General features: G+C 38.7%; 1 protein-coding gene across 1 annotated transcript in view; it reads right to left on the reverse strand.

The window, feature by feature from the left end:
* Positions 1-23,955, reverse strand: part of KPNA5 (karyopherin subunit alpha 5) — a 54,622-nt gene that overhangs the window by 25,432 nt on the left and 5,235 nt on the right. Inside the window, 3 exon segments of the mRNA XM_057489232.1 lie at positions 6,605-6,712; positions 16,499-16,591; positions 17,952-18,085. The gene's annotated coding sequence lies outside the window, so the exon portion shown is untranslated.

The raw sequence follows: 23,955 nt of genomic DNA on the forward strand, positions 1-23,955 counted from the left end.
AGTAGAACAGTGATTGGGGTCCTTTTCCTCCAACCCCGTAATGTTTGCTAAACAGTCAAAATATCTCACTCAAACTTACAAGCTCACTTGGCACGATGTACATGTAGTCTTCCAATCCACTCTAACCCCAGAGGAATATGACCGTGTCACAGCGGCAGCACAGCACTGTGCCAATGAGGCCCATGGCACAGATAAGTGGGAACCTATGGGCAGAGAAGCTATTCCTCTACAAGAACCCCTGTGGGATTATAATTCTCCCAAGGGTGAAGCATGCCAGGATCACATGGTTCACTACTTATTGGCAGGTATGAACTCAACTGCCCAAAAGGCTATCAATTATGATAAGCTTAGAGAAATTACCCAGAAACTTGATGAAAACCCATCAGAATTCTTCAAGTGCCTCAAGGAAACCCTAGGGGATTTTACTAAGATTGACCCGGCCTTAGCATTAGGTTCCTCTCTCCTGGCCATGCATTTTATAATTCAGTCAGCTCCCAATATCAGGCGCAAGCTTAAAAAGGCTGAGGATGGTCCTTAGATCCCTCTAGGAGACCTGGTAGATATGGCATTTAAAGTCTTTTCAGGCCCGAGAGGATGAGAGCGAGAGGAGGTCAGCTGCCCAAATGGCAGAACAGACTCGTGCCATAACAGCTGCTCTGTGGCCGGCTTATGGAGATTGTTGGGGTGTCCGTGAAGATCGACTCAAACCTCCGGGCCCTTGGTTTTGGTGTGGCAAAGAAGGGCACTGGGCACGGAAGTGCCCCAACCAACCATGCAGACCAACCAGACCATGCCCCAGCTGTGGTAATTGAGGTAATTGGAAAGTAGACTGTCCACTAGGGGGTGGTCCTCCTCCGGTGGCAGAGCCCTGCAGGGGATGGACACCCTCAAAGGACTACCCTTCAGACCTGCTGGGCATCCTTGAAGATTGAAGACGCCTGGACTTGGACACCCTGATCACTCTCGCCGAGCCCAGGGCCAAGCTGTGGGTAGTGGGTAAGCCCATCTCCTTCTTGGTGGACACAGGGGCTACCTACTCTGTTCTCCCCTCCTTTAAAAGGCCTTTAAACCCTGCCAAGGTCTCCATAGTTGGGGTCATGGGAACCCTCTCCAAGCCTTTAGAGATGGGCCTGGTGGCCTGCACTTTCCAAGGCATCCCGTTTACCCATTCCTTTCTAGTCATGCCTTCCTGTCCTACCGCTCTGTTAGGACAAGATTTGCTCTATAAGTTAGGAGCCTCTATTTCCCTCCCACCTTTTGAATGCTTAGGTTCCCTCATTGCTTTAGTCAGTGAAGGAGGATTGGATGACAGCAACCTGAGTTGCCCAACTCCCTGGAATGCTGTCAATTCAGTCGTGTGGGACCTCTCCACCCCTGTGGTGGCAACCCACCACACCCCAGTTTTAATACACCTTAAAGACCCATCCCACTTCCCTTCTTAGCCTCAATTTCCTATTTCACAGGCTCACGGAAGGGGACTACAGTCTATTGTTAATTGTCTGCTCTCACAGGGGCTTTTAGTGCTGGCTAACTCTCCATGCAATACTCCCATCTTGCCAGTAAAAAAGCCTTCTGGAGCGTATTGCCTTGTTCAGGACCTCTGAATAATTAATGAGGCTGTTATTCCCTTACACCCAGTGGTGCCTAACCAATATACTCTTCTGTCTCGAGTCCCTTCCGGTACCTCTCATTTTACTGTACTGGACCTTAAAGATGCCTTTTTCACTATACTTCTCCACTCAGACTCGCAGCCGCTATTTGCCTTCATGTGGGAAGACCCTGACACCTGTCAATCTAGACAATTGACCTGGACAGTTCTACCTCAAGGTTTTAGAGATAGTCCCCGTCATTTTGGACAGGCCCTGGTGGAGGAACTCTTGCAACATTCAATGGGCAAGAGTACTCTCCTCCAATACGTGGATGATCTTTTACTTTGCAGCCCCTCAAAAGAAGCCTCAGTTCTGGACACCACATCCCTTCTTAATTTCCTGGCAGACATGGGATACAGGGTATCCCCTGCTAAAGCACAGCTGTCTCTACCCCAGGTTACATACCTTGGGCTGACTCTTAACTCCCACCACTAAAGCCCTAATGGTGGACAGAGTGGCTGCGGTTAAAGCTCTCCTGCCATCTACTTCAGGAGCCGAGATAGTATCCTTTCTAGGATTGGTGGGGTTTTCCAGACACTGGGTGCCTATTCTGGCCATTTTGCCATTCTGGCCAGACCGCTCTATGCGGCTGCCACAGAGACTCCTACTGGGCCACTAACTTCACCCACCAAGGTAGCTTCTGCTTTCAATCAATTACGGGATGCATTGCTCTCATCTCCCCCGTCAATGCTCCCAAACTTAACTAAGCCCTTTACCCTATATACAGCAGAGAGGGCAGGAGTGGCCACTGGAGTGCTGGTACAGCCAGTGGGGCTGGGGTGCCATCCCGTTGCCTTTCTCTCCAAACAGTTGCATACCACCACCAGAGGGTGGCAGCCTTGCCTCCGAGACCTGGCAGCTGCGGGAAGTCTGGCCCGAGAAGCCCTGAAATTAACTCTCCAACAGCCCATTACTGTGTATTCCACACACCGGTTACAAGATCTTTTGAGTCATAAATCCCTGGCCTCCTTGTGTCCTTCAAGGGTACAGGAATTCCACCTTCTGTTTATTGAACATTCACAGGTAACCCTACAAGTCTCTCCACCCCTTAACATAGCCTCCTTGCTTCCCGTCAGCGATCAGGTGGATCAGCCCACCTCATTCCTGTGTAGAGATTGTAGAAGCTCTTAGAAAACCTAGAGAGGGCCTACAAGACATGTCCCTCAAAAACTGTGACTTGACCTTTTTCATAGATGGAAGCTCGGTGAAGGGGAGTGATGGGGTGCGAAGAGCAGCCTATGCATTGGTGACTCTGTCGCAAGTGATAGAAGCAAACCTACTCCCATCTGGGACCACCTCCCAGAAAGCAGAATTAGTGGCTCTTACCCGGGTGTTACAGCTGACAGCTGGGAAGAGGGTCACAATTTATACTGACTCTAAATATGCCTTCCTAATTACCCACACTCATGCTGCGATTTGGAAGGGAAGAGGCTTCCTTACCACCAAGGGAACCCCAATCATCAACGGCAGGGCTATTAGCCGCCTGCTACAGGCCCTACAGGTCCACAAAGAGGTGGCCATTGTGCATTGTAAGGGACATCAGACTGGAAATGATCCAGTAATCAGAGGTAATGCATTGGCAGACGCCACGGCCTGACAGTTAACATCTGGGTCTAGCCAACCCTCTGTGCTGTTTCTTTCCCCCCCTCTACTGCCCCAATACCCCGATGATGAATGGCAACTGCTTCTACATCAAGAGGGGACATTGGGAGACCAGGGATGGATATACCTTGGGGGATAAATTGCCCTCCCCCAAGCCCAAGGCAGAGATATCATATCCAAAATTCATCAGTTTCTACACATTGGGCCAGAGGCCATGCACTGATTTCTCTCCCCCATATTTGCCCCTTATGATCTCCGCAAGGCAATAGATCAGGTGCACCAGACCTGCACTACTTGTCATTGCGTCTCATCTCAAGGTGCTCTGAAGACCCAGATGGCCCTCCACCAGATGAGAGGAACAATCCCCGGACAGGACTGGCAGGTCGATTTCACCCACATGCCTAAGCATAAAAAGCTCCAGTATTTACTAGTTCTGGCTGACACCTTTTCAGGGTGGATTGAAGCCTTCCCCACCAGCCAGGAAACAGCTTCGTGAGTGGCACAGACATTGGTAGTGCATATCATTCCCCGCTTTGGCCTGCCTGCCTCACTACAGTCAGACAACAGGCCTGCTTTCATCTCTTGGGTCACACAGCTAACAGCCGAGGCTCTCAACATCACCTGGAACCTCCATATACCCTACCACCCCCAATCGTCAGGTAAGGTCGAAAGGGCTAACGGTCTCCTAAAAGATCAACTAACTAAGCTGTCTCTAGAGATAAAGCTCGCGTGGCCCGATCTTCTCCCCATCGCTCTTGCTTGGCTGCATGCTGCTCCCCGGGGACCGGCTAGACTAATCGCATTTGAGCTGATGTATGGCAGGCCCTTCTTACTAAACACAGGCCTGGCCACTACCTCTCCTCCTTTGGCCTCCTACCTTCCTTACACTGTTGAGACACCTTCTTAGGGAACACGCAGACCAGCTCCTACCCCAATCTATGTCATCCAACAACCCAAGAGAAGTAGTGATCATTCAGACAGAAGACGAGGTACTCCTAAGAGAACTCCAGCCAAAATCTCTCCAACCCTGCTGGACAGGGCCTTATACAGTAATCCTCACTATGCCCTCAGCAGTTAAACTACACAGGCATTCCTCTTGGTATCACCTTTCTAGGCTCAAACGGGCACCCAGACATGATGATTGGGTGTCTTGTGAGGTGGGTCCTCTTATGCTGCGGGTTAGTTGTGTCAAGTGCAACCAGCCAGATAAATAGCCCAGTAGTCTCCAGGCAGAGTTATTCTGCATGGAAGTTTAAGCTCCAACTAACTCTTCGGGGAATCAATCGAGAAGTAGGCACCCAAAGTTGCCCACGTGTAGGTTGTCAGGCACTGATTCAGATACCAGTACACACAGACATCTTAGACACTTTCTCCAACCCTATGCTGTGCTTTCTGTATGACCAGATCTCTCATAAATGTATTTTTCAGTCCGACATGTATGGGGGATATCATCCTGAATTAGACACATGTAGAGTTGATGCGGTAGAAAAAACAGCAAGAGGAGTCTCTGACAACATGTTCTTCAGAATACAAGATAAGCTCTACATTACCATTAGTGACCCATGGGATTCACGCTGGGAAAAAGGAGTACAAGGCAAGCTATATGATAGTTACCAAGCCTCCCCACAGGGCACAGTATATATTAAGAGAGAATGGACCACTGTGAATCCCACTCTCACAGAGGTTCTAAATACCCAGGCACAGGTATCAAGTAATATTCTACAAACAGAACAGGCAATAAAACAGAATATTCAGTTGGACCCCTACCCCCACTCCCTACGACCAGCAGGAGCACTTGTTTCCTGAGTTGGAGTCATTGGAGAAACAGTGCTGTTTCTTAATGCTTCACATATCCTCAGCAATGTGTCTGATTGTTTCCTCTGCACCTCCCTCCAACACCCCCCGGGTGGCGGCAGTTCCCATTAGTTTTGTCCAGGCTCAACCAGTAAACTCTGAAAAAGACTGCGGCCTCCCTTTATGCGAGGTAACGATGTGGAAAATAATCCTTAAACCTGCAGCTCGACATAAGTCCGGGGCCACCAGAAAACGGCACGAGGAACTATCGTCCCCACTCACCTGCTACCTGACCCAGCGTTCCACCATCTCAGAATTGTCAATGGGAAGCCAATGCTGACAACGGGTAACCATAGACACTCCAATCTCCCTTCAAGAAAGTGGGTTTTTCTGGTGCAACAATACCCTTACCCAGTGTATCAGCAGCACCACGGTAGAGCCCTGCTTTTCCAGGATACTAGTTCCCCAGTTGAAGTTATACAACAAACCTGAGGTAAAGCAGGCGCTAGATGGATGGTCTGTGTATCCGGGAGCTAGGCAAAAGAGGGCTGTCTTCCTACCCGTACTAGTAGGAGTAAGTCGGGTCACTGCAGTAGCCATGGCCGCCACAGGGGCAGGAGCGTTAGGCCATAGCCTAGTCAGCTCTCAAAGTCTCGCAAGTCAACTGGCAGCATTTGATGATAGAGTGAGCCTGACCCTGGGAGAAACCTCAACCTCTCTTATTTCCCTCCAGTGGCATCTTACTTCCCTTGCCCAAGTCACCCTTCAAAATAGGCGGGCTCTAGATCTGCTTACTCCAGAAAAGGGTGGAACCTGTATTTTCTTGCAGGAAGAATGCTGCTACTATATCAATGAGTCTGGGGTCGTAGAACAAAAAACTACAAGAACTACAAAAAAGACCTCCACAAAACATGAGTACCTGAAGGCAGCCCTTATGGGTGGCTTCAGTACCCCTTGATGGCCTGGCTAATGCCTCTGCTGGGCCCCTTCATAATAGTTTGTGGTTTACTCTTAATTGCCTCATGTGTTTTCAAGTTCCTTCAACAGTGCATGGCAGAAATATCACACATAAAGGTCAATCAACTGTTGCTGCACAAGTACTCGCCCCTCCCAACTGAGCCTCCTCCAGCTGTCAACCAGCCTTAAACTGCACCCCCCCACAATGCCCCTTGTCAGCCAGAACTAGCCAGATCGAGTCATCGCCCATTATGAGCAAAAGGCTGGAATGTAAGGCTGGAGGCACTAGAGGGAGAAGGGCAAGGACAATGCAGGCAGAGCAGAGACAGCACCAAGCAGCTCTGTGCCGTATGGGAAAGGAACAAACAGCTCTTCATGTATTCTAGTCCCATGATGTGCCGACAAACCCCGGATGCAGACCACCTCCAGCCGGAAGGAGGAGACCTCTGGCTGTCCATCACCCGACCTGAGCCAATAAAAAATTCACCACATACCCCTACGTGGCCCACTTCCCCCTCCTTCCCTGTTCTCTTAAAAACTCCCTGCCTCCCCTCCTGGGCACGACTTCCCCGGCCTGTGATAGCCAGACCGGGAAACCTCACCTGGGAATTGCGCTCAAATAAACTGCCTGGCCCTTTGGTGCCTCTCTTCACCTGCTTATTTCAGTTGGAATTTATCTTACAGTAAGTCCATTTGAATTTGTTAATAACCTGCCAAGAAAAAGAAAAAAGGAACTGTCACTTTATATTTATTTTCCTCTTTAGCTAGTCTCTATCATAACATAAATATTTTCAACAGGATTCTTACAAAATATAAAACATGTTCAAAATAAAGGGTATCATGGGAAACTTATTTCTATATACTTTAAAAAGAGTATTAATATTTTTAACCATGAAAAGAATACATCATACAAATTCGGGAGGCAAGGAATTTAGGGTCAAACTTGTGGGTAAAATTGAAACATTTCCAGAATATCTCACCTGGTTTTAGTATATCTGCATATCAATAGGCATTCAGAGGTGAAAAGAAGTATGGCTTTAGTGCAATTGCATCTTTCCTCAGGGGTGGAGAAGTTCATCTCCATATCAATGGGTGATTACCTGGGTAACAGAGGGCTTATCTGTACCTGAGAGGTGAGGGGAGGGCGGGTGTGGTGGCTGATGGGGCAGAGAAGATGGCCTGGGACTGCAGTTTGTGAGCAATAAACAGGTTTTAAACTTTATCTCTCCCTTTGACTGATTTTGGTTTTTAGAGGTATTTTGCCCCAGGATTTCCTTTACCTGGACTTACAAACTGAGTGGACATCAGTTGCTGAACAGAGATGCTGTTTCTAATAGATTGTCTTAGTATTCCGAATCTGCAGCCTGTTAGAAATATAAAGAATCTAGGTTTAAAAAGTCCATATTTGGGTATGACATCAGCAAAAATGGTGAAGGGAAGTCTGGGGGCCTTTCCCTCCCCTGGAAAAAAAAAATACTAGCAAACTCTTCAGAATCAACTTATCAGAACTATCAAAGATAGTCCAAAGTTTACAGTAACCAAGAAAACTTTTAACTGGGAAAGCACTGAAATGTGATAGGAGAGCTTACCCCTGGGAGTATAACTTACCCCTGCCCCAACTCCCTCCCTAATCTGGCCGCAGCCTTACAGACAAAAGCTAGAGTTCACATGGTGAGTTCCTGGTTACAGAAGAGTTAAGGAAACTTTGCTTCCAAGGAATTGTTTGTCTGTTTTGACCTGAGTGCTCCCTGAAAGACTGATTCAAGGGCCTTCCCTTTGTTTTGCCTAACTGGGAACTCTCTCATTGGGATCATCAACTGATTTCTTATCAAAAACCAGAGGACAGAAAGAAAAGAGGATATAGCTTAGGTGCTGTAGGAAAAAAATTTCAGCAAAACAATCCTTCAAAAAAATGATGGAGAAAGTAAAAGATTTCCAGAACAATAAAAGCTGAGGAAATTCACCACCAGAAGACCTGCTTTACAAGATTGAACTAAAGGAGCCCTTTAGGCTGAAGTGAAAGGACAATAAATAACTCAAAACCATATCAAGAAATAAACAATACTGTTAAGAATAACTACATAGGTGAATATAAAAACCAGTGTTATTGTACTTTTGGTTTGTAATTTCTTTTTAGCTTCATGATTTATAAGGCAAACACATAAAGCAGTAACTATAAATCTATGAAGTATAATGACATTTGTGACAATTATAAAAAAACTGAAAATGGGGTAGGACAGAGATGCACAGAAGCAGAATTTTTGTATATAATATTGAGGCTAAATTAGTATTAATCTAACAAATTTTTTTGTAAGTTTAAGATGTTACTTGTACTTCCTAGGTTAACTATTAAGAAAACGAAAACACATACAGAAAAGTAAATGAGAAGAAAACCCATAGGGCATATTACAAAAATAAGTCAATTAACCACAAAAGAAGACAAGAGGAAGGAATTGAGTAACAAAAAATGAAGACATAGAAAACAACAAAATGGCAGAAGTCCTTCTTTAGTATTTATATTAGTGTAAATGGATTAAACTCTCAAGCTAAAAGACAGTTACTGGCACAATGCATTAAAAAGGAACAATAACACCTGAAGCTAATGTAATGTAATACCGTGTGTCAACTACCCTTCAATAAAAAAATAATTATCTACAAAAAAAAAAAAAAAAAAAGGAACAATAATCCACAAGCATCCATAATGAAAGGCTTTAGATTGAAAGCCATAATAGGTTGAAAGTAAAAGGATGAAAAAAAAATATTCCATGCAAATAACAGCCCAGAGAGCTAGGATAGCTGTACTAATATCAGACAAACAGGTTTTAAGTTAAAAATTGTTTTAAGAGACAAAGACCATTATATATTGATTGAAAAGTCAATCCATCATGAAGACACACACTTATAAACTTGTAAAAGCACAGCAAAATATACAAGCAAAAACTGACACAATTGAAGGGAGAAGTAGACATTATATATAGTTGTAGACAGACAGTTGTACATAAATCAATACACTGTTTTAAATAATAGATAGAACACCTAAACAGAAGATCAGTAAAAAAGAGGTTTTCAGCAAAACTATAAATCAACTAAATAGAAAAGACACTATACAACACTCACTTGATAACAGCAGGATATTCTTCCTAAGTGCACATGGAACATTCTCCACAATACATGCTATGTTAGAGCACAAAGCAAATCTGATATATTCTAAAAGATTGAAATCACACAAAATATCTTCTCTGACTTCAGCAGAATTAAACTAAAAATCACTAATAGAAAACTAGAAAATTCACAAGTGTGTGGAAATTAATTAACATACTCAAACAACCAAGGTGTTGAAAAAATATAAGGAAATTACTTTGAAATAATGAAACACAATGTACTAAAACTTGTGGGATGCAGTGGAAGCAATGCTCAGAGGAAAATTTATAGTTCTAAACACCTACATAAGAAAGATCTCAAGTCAGTAACTTAAACCTCTATCTTAAGAAACCATAAAAATTAGAGCAAACTAAACTCAAAACTAAAAGGAAATAATAAAGAGCAAAGATAAATGAAACAGAGAATAGAAAAACACTACAGAAAATGAACTAAATCACAAGTTGATTCTTTGAAAAAAATCAACAAATTAACACACCTTTACCTAGACTGATAAAGGATGAGTCAAATTAGAAGTAAAAGTGGGGATATGACAACTGATCTTTTAGAAATAAAAGTAATTACAAGAGAATACTATATGAACAGTTGTAAGTCAACAAACTGGATGACCCAGAAGAAATGAAGAATTTCTTAGAGACACATAAACTACCTGATTCAAGAAGAAATACAAAATCTAAATAGACCTCTAACAAGTAAAGCTATTGAATCAGTAATCAAAAACACTCCAACAAAAAAGCTCTGCATGAGATGGCTTCATTGGTCAAGTCTACCAAACATTAAAGAAGAATTAAATCCTTTTCAAAATCTTCTAGGAAATAGAAGAGAACATTTCCTAACTTTTTTTATGAGCCAGCATTACCCTGATATCCTAAGCCACAGACATCACAAATACAGATAAATATTACTAATGAATGCACATGCAAATATCTTCAGAAAAATTCCAGGAAACTGAATCCAGTAGCATATAAAAAGATTATATACCATGAACTAATAGGATTTATCCCAGGATGCAAAAATGGTTCAGTATACAAATAAGATATCACACTAATAGGATGAATGGGAAAAAACATGTGATCACGTCAAGTGATGTATAAAAAGCATTTAACAGAATACAACACACTTTCATGACAAAAACACTTATCAAACTAGGAATATAAGGAAACTACTTGAACATAGTAAGGAGCATTTATGTAAGACCCACAGCTAACATCTCAATGGTGAAGTGAAGTGGAAGGTTTTACCCCATAAACAGAAACAAACATCTGTTTCTGCCACTTTTATGCAGCATTGTACCAGAAGCTCTAGCCAGATCAATTAGGTAGAAGAAATAAAAGGCATCCAAATTAGAAAGCAAAAAGAGAAACTATCATTATTCACAGATGACATGACCTTATATATTAAAATGCAAAAATATCCACAAAAAAAATTAGTGCTAATAAATGAATTCAAAAAAGGTGCAGGATACAAGATCAACACATGAAAATCAATTTTATTTCTATACACTACCAATGAAAAAGTCAAAAAAGAAATCCAGGAAACAATTTTATCTAAAATAGGACACATTTAATCAAGGAGGTACAATGAGGTATACTGCAAACTATAAAATATTGTTGAAGAAATTAATGAAGACCTATATTAAAAGATATGTCATGTTGATGGATGGAAGGCTTAATACTAAGACAGCAATACTGCCCAAGGTGATCTACAGTTTCAATGCAACCTCTATCAAAATGCCAACAGTCTTTTTGCAGAAATGGCTAAGCTAATCCTGAAATTCATATGGAATTGCAAGGGGCCCTGAATAGCTAAAACCTTGAAGAAAGAACGAAAAGGAAATTAAAGAACTCATACCTCTTGATTTCAAAACTTATTACAAAGCTATGTAATCAAAACAGTATAGTACTAGTATAAGGATCTATGTTTAGATCAATGGAACAGAACTGAGAATCTAGAAATAAACCACACATGTATGGTCAACTACTTCCAACAAAAGTGTCAAGATGATTGAATTGGGAAAGAACAGTCATTTCAAAAAATCATGCTGTTACAAGTAGATGTCCACATGTACCTCACATGATATAAGAAAATTAACTCAAAATGGATCAAAAATGCTAACATGAGAGCTAAAGTGATAAGACTCTAAGAACTCTAACTTTAAAACTCTTAAAACTAGGAAGAAAACATAAGGGTGAATATTCATGACCTCAGATTTGGCAATGATTTCTTACATATGACACCAAAAGCACAAGCAACAAAAGAAAAATATAAATTGTATTTCATTAAATTAACAATTTTTGGCAAATCAGCAGACACTATCAAGAAAGTGAAGACACACAGAGAATGCAAAAGTATGTAAATCACATATTTTATAAGAATCTGTCCAAAATATACAAAGAACTTAGATCTCAACAACAAAAAGACAAACAACTGAATTTAAAAATATGCAAGAGACTTAATAGACATTTCTCCAAAGATAATATAAATGGCCAACAAACATAAAAAGATGTCTAATGTCATTAGGAAATGCAAATCAAAGTAAAAGGAGATACCACCTAACACTCACTAGGATGTCTGAAATCAAAATAACAGATATTAACAAGTGTTGGTTAGAATGTAGAGAAACTGAAACCCTCCTACATTGCTGGTGGGAATGTAAAATGGTGCAGCTGCTATAGAAAACAGTTTGATGGTTCCTAAAAAGATAAATATAGAGTCACCATGTGACCCAGCAATTCCACTCATAGGTATATACCTAAAAAGAATTGAAAACTGTTATTCATAACAAAAACTTGAACAAGAGTGTTCATAGGAGTAGTATTTACAGTACTTAAAAGGTGGAAAAAACTCAAATGACCATCACATAATGAATTAATGTACAAACCATGGAGCATTATTCAGCTATGAAAAGACAGAAGTGGAGATGCATGCTACAATATGGCTGAACCTTGAATAATATGCTAAGTGAAAGAAGCTAGACAGAGAAGGTTACATATTGTATGATTCCATTTAAATGAAATGTCCCAGAACAGAGAAATCCATAGAGACAGAAAGCAAATTACTGGTTTCCAAGGGCTGGGCAATAGGGAAATGAGATGTAATGGCCTAATGGGTATTGGGGTTTCTGTTTGGGGTGATAAGTTCTGGAACTAGTAGTGATGGTTGCAAAACACAGCAACTATACTTAATGATACTGAATTGTATACTTTAAAATGATTAAAATGGTAAATTTTATTTTATCCCTATTTTACCACACACAAAAAAATCTATTCTATAAGTTTTTCTATAAAGAATCAAAAACCATAGCTCATTTAGAAATAAAATAGTACACTGATTTTCTATAGCAGGGGTTGACAAACTTTTTTAGTAAATATTTTAGGCTTTGCAGGCTTTTCTCTGTCACAGATACTCAACTCTGCTGATGTGGCATGAAAGCAACCAGACATTAAGCAAACAAATGGGTGTGACTGTTCCAAAACAACTTAATTCACTAAAACATAAATCAGGCCAAATTTGACCTAAGGATCATAGTTGGCCAAGGGGCACTGTATGCTGTTCTTTTTTATCTGTATTAATGTGGTTTATTATAAGAAAGTATAAATCTCTTCTTGTCCAAATTTGCTATATTATAAATTAAATTAAAACAAAGCTGTGTTAGTATATAAACTCTATATAATAGTAAAAGTTTAACATTTATTGATAAATGAGTTAGAATAAAACAAAACTTATTCAAACAGAATTGATAAAAACATACATTAAGAGGAATTTTACACTTACTTAAGCATTAACTAAATGTGACTTTCAACATGAACAACTGACAATCCATAATTTTTTATAAGTTGGTAACTTTTTCCTTTTGTCCAACTAAAGTGAGAGTATCAGGTAGCTTACTTGACATAACTTCCTTTTTACTAGCTTTCTCAAATTTTAAATGAAACTTTCAAATTTTCAAACTTTCTAAGCCCACTCCTTTTCTGAAATTACGTTTATAACTAGCATTACATAGCTGGGTACTGTTTGTTCTTCATTAAAGTTAAATTTTTTAATTTAGTTTTAGTAATGATTAAAAACTCCATAGGACATATAAAGGAATTAAACGAATGCTTACTATTTCATTTGAGATATTAACAAATAATAAAAATGACCTAGAGACAAAGAACAAAGGTAAAAAGAGAAACAAAGTGCTCAGGTAGTCTACAAACCATATAATCAGCCCCCAAAAAATCTCAAATTGAAAATTTAGGAGATGCTTTTAACAACATGAACTTCAAAAGTAACTCTGGTATTCAAATCATATTTTCTTTTATAGTTCTCAAATACTATGGAACATTAGCTTTGGATAATGCCAAAGTAAATGAGATTACAGCAAGTGGTTCAGTGGCCTGAACATACTAGGTACTAAATGTTAGTTGAATGACTATGCTGAGAGATCACTTCTATCCACAGAAAACTACTGTCTCTAAAAGAATAAAACATCTTTTACAAACTAGTATTTAAAAATTGATTCTTCCTATTCAATTCCTCAGTTTGGAGAGAATGACACAGAAATGATAATAAATTTTTCTTTTCAACCATCTTCTCAATTAGTTTTTCTTTTTTTACTACTTGCCACTGGCATTTAGCCTAAATAAAATTCCTCTTAGTGAATGAGAACCAAGATGGATAAAGAGACCTATCTTTCAAATAATTTTATGTCATTTCTGTAAAGAACCTTACATTATAGGGTAATTTCTTTTTTTATTTTGTTATTATTAATATACAATTACATGAGCAACACTGTGGTTACTAGATTCCCCCCATTATCAAATCCCCACCACATACCCCATTACTAGGGTAATTTCTTAAAAAAAAAACCTGAAGTATTTGAAAAAGAAACCAATAGTTAAGTCATTTTAGGTAAATTCTAATTTTTAAAGAAAAATTTCTTATGACTTGTTCCTTGAACATTTCAAAGTCAAACATAAAAATCTGACATTCTAAACATACTATATATTTATGTATTAAAGATTTCCTGCTTTAGCAACATTTAAATTTTATCATATTAAGAACTATTATGTACCTTTGTTTTTGTAGAATTATTATTTTAAAACAGTAAGCAGAGTTTTATAGTTAGAGGATGGTGAGAAGTGGGTATAGAGTGTCAGCTACATCCAGACATGTAGATAAATATATAGATATGATATATACATAATTTAAGAATCCAAATATGATCTCTTCCTGAGGAATTACTTTAAAAGATAGCAATACAAGTGTACTTGGATCATCAGCTAATCTAACAGGTATCATGACTATTAACTTTACATTGCTATTATATTAATTGATAGAATAATAGCCTGTATTATCTTATAAAGATGATGAATTATTAAAGAGGAGACTTTTAGTCAATATGACAATGTAAACGTAAGTAAAATGGAGAAATATCTGCTTTAGCACTGAAAATCAAGCATAAGTCACCTACAACAAAAAAACTGTGGAGATATTTCAAAACTGGGATTAAAGAAAAGCACAACTTGTGATTTACATCTGCAAGAGTGGACATGAGAGGGAAGGAAGGAAGAGATTCTAGCAGAAGATCACTATCGTGACTTAAATCAGAGAAGTTCTAGTTATAGCTCGATTTCTAGTTCAAGCTGTTTTCCCATGTTTCCTACAGTTATGTATCAAGTAAAATTACAGGAAATCTAATATTTTTCTAAACCTGACAGTTTTGGCAGGAACACACATCAATCAGTAAGAGAAAACATCTTTAACCTGTTATATGCCCACCCTGGGCAAGCATAATCTCACTACAAAGAAACAGAAAATCACTCACACTGTAAAAAAAAAATACTAGTTTAAAAGAAACAGAATACTTTGAGAAATTAGGGCAAATGAGGATAAAATCTTATGAAAATAATTTAGTAACAGGGAAGTTGTGGTATAAAAACACTAGCAGAAAACTAACATTCTGAAACAGAACTAAATCTATGTGAACTTTGTTAATTGGTTACAATATAATGCTTATGTCAAAAAGAAATCTTGAAAGAGAATATGATAATGTAAAAAGAATTTTAAGATATTAATCTGATTTAAAAAATAATCCCAATTACAAAAACAGAAACTGCGGAACACGGGAAGGAAGAGGAAGTCATTCTTGATGGTGCAAGGATTTCCTATTTCTAATATTGCTAACCCTTTCTCTTTGAAGATAAAGAATGGAAAACCAAAGTTTAATGTATTTATGAACAAGAACTACAATAAGAAAGCAAATGTAAAAGACTTACAATCCAAAATGACCTGAACACAAGATTTCTTTTATTCCTAATGCTACTAAATTCTAAGAGAAGGCAGCTAGACAAGGGCATTTTCAAAAAACTTTTTAGTTCAAATATATCACTCAGTATAATATACTAATCTATAAATTCTATAAATTCTACATATGAAACACAAGACAGACTAAGGGTTAAATTTTTATTTAGAAGCAGTTTTTATAAATGCAATATGAATTATGATAGGCAAATTATGAATTACAAAGATGAATAATAAAGAAAATTATTTAACTGATGTACTCAAAAAATGTCAAACAATGAACTATTACATAAGCATTTTTTTCTTTTTAAAGGTAATTGCATTGGTAAGAATATAATGAAATGAATACTTGTATAAACTGAAGATGGGAGTATAAATTTATTTATACTCTTTATTCCTTTAACCTATGATTTCACTTTTATGAATTTATACTAAGGAAATTTTAGGTTATACAGTATTTATGTAGCTTGTTTTTGAATTCCCACCAAAAATCAGGAAAAAAACTAAACATCTGATTCACTATTTTACATTTATACTGGATGGTAGGCTGCCATTTAAAAAAATCATGTCTGAAAAGTATTTCTATAAGAATCAAAAAGTTTGCATCTGTTTCTTGGCAGTTTATATTTGCTTCTTTAAATTCTCTTGTATTTGCAAATATTCTAAAATTAACAAGTATCATTTTTACAATACAATGTTTAAAAAATACATGTCATTTAAAAATATATCTTAAAGAAAAATTAAGACCAACTGGCAAAGAAAAGTGCCTTAAAAGGTATCTAATAGAACTACTACAGATTCTTGTAATATTAAACAAGCATACTAAAAATAACTCATTTTTAGAAATCAGCTTTCTAAATTTTTGTGCTGCTGTTATTAACCTAGTTGTAGAATAGCATTATTAAAAAATTATCTGAACCGTATCTGTGGTAATAACTTCTTCCTAAAACACAGAAAATTAATTTATCATTTATATATTTTGCACAAATAATATTTGCTGTAGCCTATCTCTGAAATAAGTATAATTCAAAACACATTTTTGTAATGCCTACCTCTGGAATGGTACAGTGGAACTGATATCTGGATCCTAGGTAGGACTTTCCAGCATAGATTAATCACCTCTGGACATTTCTGCATTTTAACAACTGTAATAAAGAGAGATCAATTCATACACTGAACTATCCACAAAACACTGAGTTCCCATAAAATTATGTTTTTCATTTAAGTTAACAAAACAAATAACTTTATTGTTTAAAGTTGTAAAAATTTTAATATCTCCCAATCATTACACCATGAAGACCTAAATTATCTATGAGAAGTTAAACTTTCTGGACTAGGTTAGTTCTTATCCTGCAGACTGATTTGGGTCATTCTTAATTTTAAGTCTTTTATCAATGGCCCATCCCTTAAGCACAATACACATTTACATGTTAGAGCATCTGAAAAAGAAATATGCTCATAGTAGATTATGAGATATCTAAGAATTTTTCCAAGGAAATCTTAAGAAATTTGTTACATGAGAGTGATAATGTGGTGTATTAAGACTTAGTACATCAGATTAACAAGGAATAGAGAACTGTCAGGAAAGATGGCCCTATGCTTATAAATTCCAGAGTGGATAAAAATAATGAGAAAATGAGGAGGTAAGAGACATGGTGAGCTCACTGAGGGAGATTTATAAGTGTACCTCCTAAATCAAAATTCAGGAAAACAATATGGTATATATATCTTCTTTGATAGCTAAATAAATACTGTTCTTCTTCAATCTGTACACAGTTCCCTTTCTACTTAATCATTCAACATACTTTTTTTGAGTACCTAAAATAGTAGGGATTGCACTAGGTACTATAGAGAGATGACAAATCATAATCATATAGGCCTTTCTCAACTTTCTTCATTGCTAATCCTTCTCACATATCAGTTTTAATTTATGTGAGGACCACACCCTCTAATCATTTATAAATACTTCTAAGTTTAAGTATATATTGGTATGAAAAATGTCGAGATGCACTCTCTGAAATGATTTTTTTGCTCCTTATGTCATGTATAGACAGTTCAAACAGAGGGTTAAGAGATCTGGGTGAGGAGACTTTACAGAGTTACAGTATGAGTAATATAGGAAAATGACTACAATTAACTTAGGGGCAAGAGCTATGAAAACCACAAATAACAAATCATTATAATTAGTGTATTTTGGGGAGCAAATTTTACAATGACAAATAGAAGTGATCTAAATAGGCTGAAAAGTAAAAAATTCTTAGCAAGGAGACAGAAATATGATTAACATATAAAGCTTGTCAATAAAACAGAAAAGTCATTCCTGTTACTGGTTAAAAATAGCAAAGGATTTTGATTCCTGAATTTGTTAATATTATAATAATTCTATATTTAATTTCTTAAAACATTTTTCATTTAAAATTATCTAAAAGTTAGCAATAATAATACTTCTGAAATATGTATAAATGATGTTTTCATGTAAAACAATTAAATATTTTAAATACCTACCTGTTCTTCCCTTTTCTGTTTTTGAAGTTGTATTTCTTCTTTTTGTCTATGCATCCCTTGGAGATTTAGGGCTTTATTCTTACAACTTTTCATTTTCATTCTATAGTTACCTTTCCCTGGACTAACCATGGCATCTTTAGGTTAGGAAAGAAGAAAACAGATAATGATAATTCTCAAAACATGAGATATTTACTCTAGGGAAACTAAATTCAGGCTCACTGATTAAATAGGCCAACAAAACCCATTCTGAAAAAAAATGTACAAAAAATATATTCCCGGGAGGGGCGGAAGATGGCGGCGTGAGTAGAGCAGTGGAAATCTCCTCCCAAAACAACATATATCTATGAAAATATAACAAAGACAACCCTTCTTAGAATAAAGACCAGAGGACACAGGGCAATATCCAGACCACATCCGCACCTGAGAGAACCCAGCGCCTCCCGAAGGGGGTAAGATACAAGCCCCGGCCCTGCGGGACCCGAGCGCCCCTCCCCCAAGCTGCCGGCGGGAGAAGAGCAGGCAGAGCGGGAGGGAGACGGAGCCCAGGACTGCCGAGCACCCAGCCCCAGCCATCCGGGCCAGAGTGCAGGGCGCTCGATACTGGAAAAACAGGGCAGCAAGAACAGTGAGTGGGCACTGGAGGCTGGGCGCCAGAGGACATAAGAAAAGCGTGGGACCATGTTTTTTTTGCTTTTTTGCTGTTTTGTTTTGGCGAGCGCTTTTTGTAAGTCTTAAAGGGATAGGGACCCCAATCCTAGGGAAACAGGGCAGAAAGACCGGTGAGCAGAGGCCTGAGGCTGGCACCGGAGAATAAAGAAAAATGAGCGACCACCTTTTTTTTTTTAATTAAAAACTTTTTTTTTTTTTTGATTTAAAAATTTTTTTCTTTTTATTATTTTTTTTTTTTGGTGGTTGTTTTGTTTTGGCGGGTGCTTTTAGGAAGTCTTAAAGGGGCAGGGCGGGTCACTTAATCCAGAGGTAGGGAATCCGGGGATCTCTGGGCACCCTAACCCCTGGGCTGCAGGGAGCAGGGAGGCCCCTTACGGAGATAAATAGCCTCCCAGCAGCTCCTGCTCCAACGCGACTCCACCATCTTGGAGTAGCTGCCCGAGCCAGGCCACACCCACAGCAACAGCGGAGATTAACTCCATAGCAGCCGGGCAGGAAGCAGAAGCCCTGTCTGCGCGCAGCTGTCCAGCACAAGCCACTAGAGGTCGCTGTTCTCCCAGGAGAGGAGGGCCACAAACCAACAACAAAGGAAGTCCTTCCAGCCGTCACTCGTCCCAGCTCTGCAGACTATTCCTATCACCATGAAAAGGCAAAGCTACAGGCAGACAAAGATCACAGAGACAACACCAGAGAAGGAGACAGACCTAACCAGTCTTCCTGACAAAGAATTCAAAATAAGAATCATAAACATGCTGACAGAGATGCAGAGAAATACGCAAGAGAAATGGGATGAAGTCCGGAAGGAGATCACAGATGCCAGAAAGGAGATCGCAGAAATGAAACCAACTCTGTAAGGGTTTATAAGCAGAATGGATAGGATGCAAGAGGCCATTGACGGAATTGAAATCAGAGAACAGGAACGCATAGAAGCTGACATAGAGAGAGACAAAAGGATCTCCAGGAATGAAACAATATTAAGAGAACTGTGTGACCAATCCAAAATGAACAATATCTGTATTATAGGGGTCCCAGAAGAAGAAGAGAGAGGAAAAGAGATGGAAAGTATCTTAGAAGAAATAATTGCTGAAAATTTCCCCACACTGGGGGAGGAAATAATCGAACAGACCACAGAAATACACAGAACCCCCAACAGAAAGGATCCAAGAAGGACAACACCAAGACACATAATAATTAAAATGGCAAAGATCAAGGACAAGGAAAGAGTGTTAAAGGCAGCTAGAGAGAAAAAGGTCACCTATAAAGGGAAACCCATCAGGCTAACGTCAGATTTCTCAACAGAAACCCTACAGGCCAGAAGAGAATGGCATGATATATTTAATACAATGAAACAGAAGAGCCTTGAACCAAGGATACTGTATCCAGCACGACTATCATTCAAATATGACGGTGGGATTAAACAATTCCCAGACAAACAAAAGCTGAGGGAATTTGCTTCCCACAAACCACCTCTACAGAACATCTTACAGGGACTGCTCTAGATGGGAGCACTCCTAGAAAGAGCACAGCACAAAACACCCAACATATGAAGAATCGAGGAGGAGGAACAAGAAGGGAGAGAAGAAAAGAATCTCCAGACAGTGTATATAACAGCTCAATAAGCGAGCTAAGTTAGGCAGTAAGATACTAAAGAGGCTAACCTTGAACCTTTGGTAACCATGAATTTAAAGCCTGCAATGGCAATAAGTACATATCTTTCAATAGTCACCCTAAATGTTATTGGGTTGAACGCACCAATCAAAAGACACAGAGTAACAGAATGGATAAAAAAGCAAGACCCATCTATATGCTGCTTACAAGAAACTCACCTCAAACCCAAAGACATGTACAGACTAAAAGTCAAGGGATGGAAAAACATATTTCAAGCAAACAACAGTGAGAAGAAAGCAGGGGTTGCAGTACTAATATCAGACAAAATAGACTTCAAAACAAAGAAAGTAACAAGAGATAAAGAAGGACACTACATAATGATAAAGGGCTCAGTCAAACAAGAGGATATAACCATTCTAAATATATATGCACCCAACACAGGAGCACCAGCATATGTGAAACAAATACTAACAGAACTAAAGGGGGATATAGACTGCAATGCATTCATTCTAGGAGACTTCAACACACCACTCACCCCAAAGGATAGATCCACTGGGCAGAAAATAAGTAAGGACACGGAAGCACTGAACAACACAGTAGAGCAGATGGACCTAATAGACATCTATAGAACTCTACATCCAAAAGCAGCGGGATATACATTCTTCTCAAGTGCACATGGAACATTCTCCAGAATAGACCACATACTAGGCCACAAAAAGAGCCTCAGAAAATTCCAAAAGATTGAAATCCTACCAACCAAGTTTTCAGACCACAAAGGCATAAAACTAGAAATAAACTGTACAAAGAAAGCAAAGAGGCTCACAAACACATGGAGGCTAAACAACACGCTCGTAAATAATCAATGGATCAATAACCAAATCAAAATGGAGATCCAGCAATACATGGAAACAAATGACAACAACACTAAGCCCCAACTTCTGTGGGACACAGCAAAAGCAGTCTTAAGAGGAAAATATATAGCAATCCAAGCATATTTAAAAAAGGAAGAGCAATCCCAAATGAATGGTCTAATGTCACAATTATCAAAATTGGAAAAAGAAGAACAGATGAGGCCTAAGGTCAGCAGAAGGAGGGACATAATAAAGATCAGAGAAGAAATAAATAAACTTGAGAAGAATAAAACAATAGCAAAAATCAATGAAACCAAGAGCTGGTTCTTCGAGAAAATAAACAAAATAGATAAGACTCTAGCCAGACTTATTAAGAAGAAAAGAGAGTCAATACAAATCAACAGTATCAGAAACGAGAAAGGAAAAATCACGACGGACCCCATGGAAATGCAAAGAATTATTGGAGAATACTATGAAAACCTATATGCTAACAAGCTGGGAAACCTAGGAGAAATGGACAACTTCCTAGAAAAATACAACCTTCCAAGATTGACCCAGGAAGAAACAGAAAATCTAATCAGGCCAATTACCAGCAATGAAATTGAAGCGGTAATCAAAAAACTACCAAAGAACAAAACCACCGGGCCAGATGGATTTACCTCGGAATTTTATCAGACATACAGAGAAGACATAATACCCATTCTCCTTAGAGTTTTCCAAAAAATAGAGGAGGAGGGGATACTCCCAAACTCATTCTATGAAGCGAACATCACCCTAATACCAAAACCAGGCAAAGACCCCACCAAAAAAGAAAACTACAGACCAATATCCCTGATGAACGTAGATGCAAAAATACTCAACAAAATATTAGCAAACCGAATTCAAAAACATATCAAAAGGATCATACACCATGACCAAGTGGGATTCATCCCAGGGATGCAAGGATGGTACAACATTCGAAAGTACATCAACATCATCCACCACATCAACAAAAAGAAAGACAAAAACCACATGATCATCTCCATAGATGCTGAAAAAGCATTTGACAAAGTTCAACATCCATTCATGTTAAAAACTCTCAGAAAATGGGAATAGAGGGCAAGTACCTCAACATAATAAAGGCCATCTATGATAATCCGACAGCCAACATTATATTGAACAGCGAGAAGCTGAAAGCATTTCCTCTGAGATCGGGAACTAGACAGGGATGCCCACTCTCTCCACTGTTATTTAACATAGTACTGGAGGTCCTAGCCACGGCAATCAGACAAAAGAAAGAAATACAAGGAATCCAGATTGGTATAGAAGAAGTTAAACTGTCACTATTTGCAGATGACATGACACTGTACATAAAAAACCCTAAAGACTCCACCCCAAAACTACTAGAACTGATATCGGAATACAGCAAAGTTGCAGGATACAAAATCAACACACAGAAATCTGTGGCTTTCCTATATACTAACAATGAACCAACAGAAAGAGAAATCAGGAAAATAACTCCATTCACAATTGCATCATAAAAAATAAAATACCTAGGAATAAACCTAACCAAAGAAGTGAAAGACTTATACTCTGAAAACACAAGTCACTCTTAAGAGAAATTAAAGGGGACACTAACAGATGGAAACTCATCCCATGCTCGTGGCTAGGAAGAATTAATATCGTCAAAATGGCCATCCTGCCCAAAGCAATATACAGATTTGATGCAATCCCTATGAAACTACCAGCAACATTCTTCAATGAACTGGAACAAATAATTCAAAAATTCATATGGAAACAACAAAGACCCCGAATAGCCAAAGCAATCCTGAGAAAGAAGAATAAAGTAGGGGGGATCTCACTCCCCAACTTCAAGCTCTACTATAAAGCCATAGTAATCAAGACAATTTGGTACTGGCACAAGAGCAGAGCCACAGACCAATGGAACAGACTAGAGAATCCAGACATTAACCCAGACATATATGGTCAATTAATATTTGATAAAGGAGCCATGGACATACAATGGCGAAATGACAGTCTCTTCAACAGATTGTGCTGGCAAAACTGGACAGCTACATGTAGGAGAATGAAACTGGACCATTGTCTAACCCCATATACAAAAGTAAACTCAAAATGGATCAAAGACCTGAATGTAAGCCATGAAACCATTAAACTCTTGGAAGAAAACATAGGCAAAAACCTCTTAGACATAAACATGAGTGACATCTTCTTGAACATATCTCCCCGGGAAAGGAAAACAACAGCAAAAATGAGTAAGTGGGACTATATTAAGCTGAAAAGCTTCTGTACAGCAAAAGACACCATCAATAGAACAAAAAGGAACCCTACAGTATGGGAGAATATATTTGAAAATGACACATCCGATAAAGGCTTGACATCCAGAATATATAAAGAGCTCACATGCCTCAACAAACAAAAAACAAATAACCCAATTAAAAAATGGGCAGAGGAACTGAACAGACAGTTCTCCAAAAAAGTAATACAGATGGCCAACAGACACATGAAAAGATGCTCCACATCGCTAATTATCAGAGAAATGCAAATTAAAACTACAATGAGGTATCACCTCACACCAGTAAGGATGGCTGCCATCCAAAAGACAAACAACAACAAATGTTGGCGAGGCTGTGGAGAAAGGGGAACCCTCCTACACTGCTGGTGGGAAAGTAAGTTAGTTCAACCATTGTGGAAAGCAGTATGGAGGTACATCAAAATGCTCAAAACAGACTTAGCATTTGACCCAGGAATTCCACTCCTAGGAATTTACCCTAAGAACGCAGCAATCAAGTTTGAGAAAGACAGATGCACCCCTATGTTTATCGCAGCACTATTTACAATAGCCAAGAATTGGAAGCAACCTAAATGTCCATCAATAG

Source organism: Manis pentadactyla, chromosome 12 (genome assembly GCF_030020395.1).
Source record: "Manis pentadactyla isolate mManPen7 chromosome 12, mManPen7.hap1, whole genome shotgun sequence".
Taxonomy (NCBI): domain Eukaryota; kingdom Metazoa; phylum Chordata; class Mammalia; order Pholidota; family Manidae; genus Manis; species Manis pentadactyla.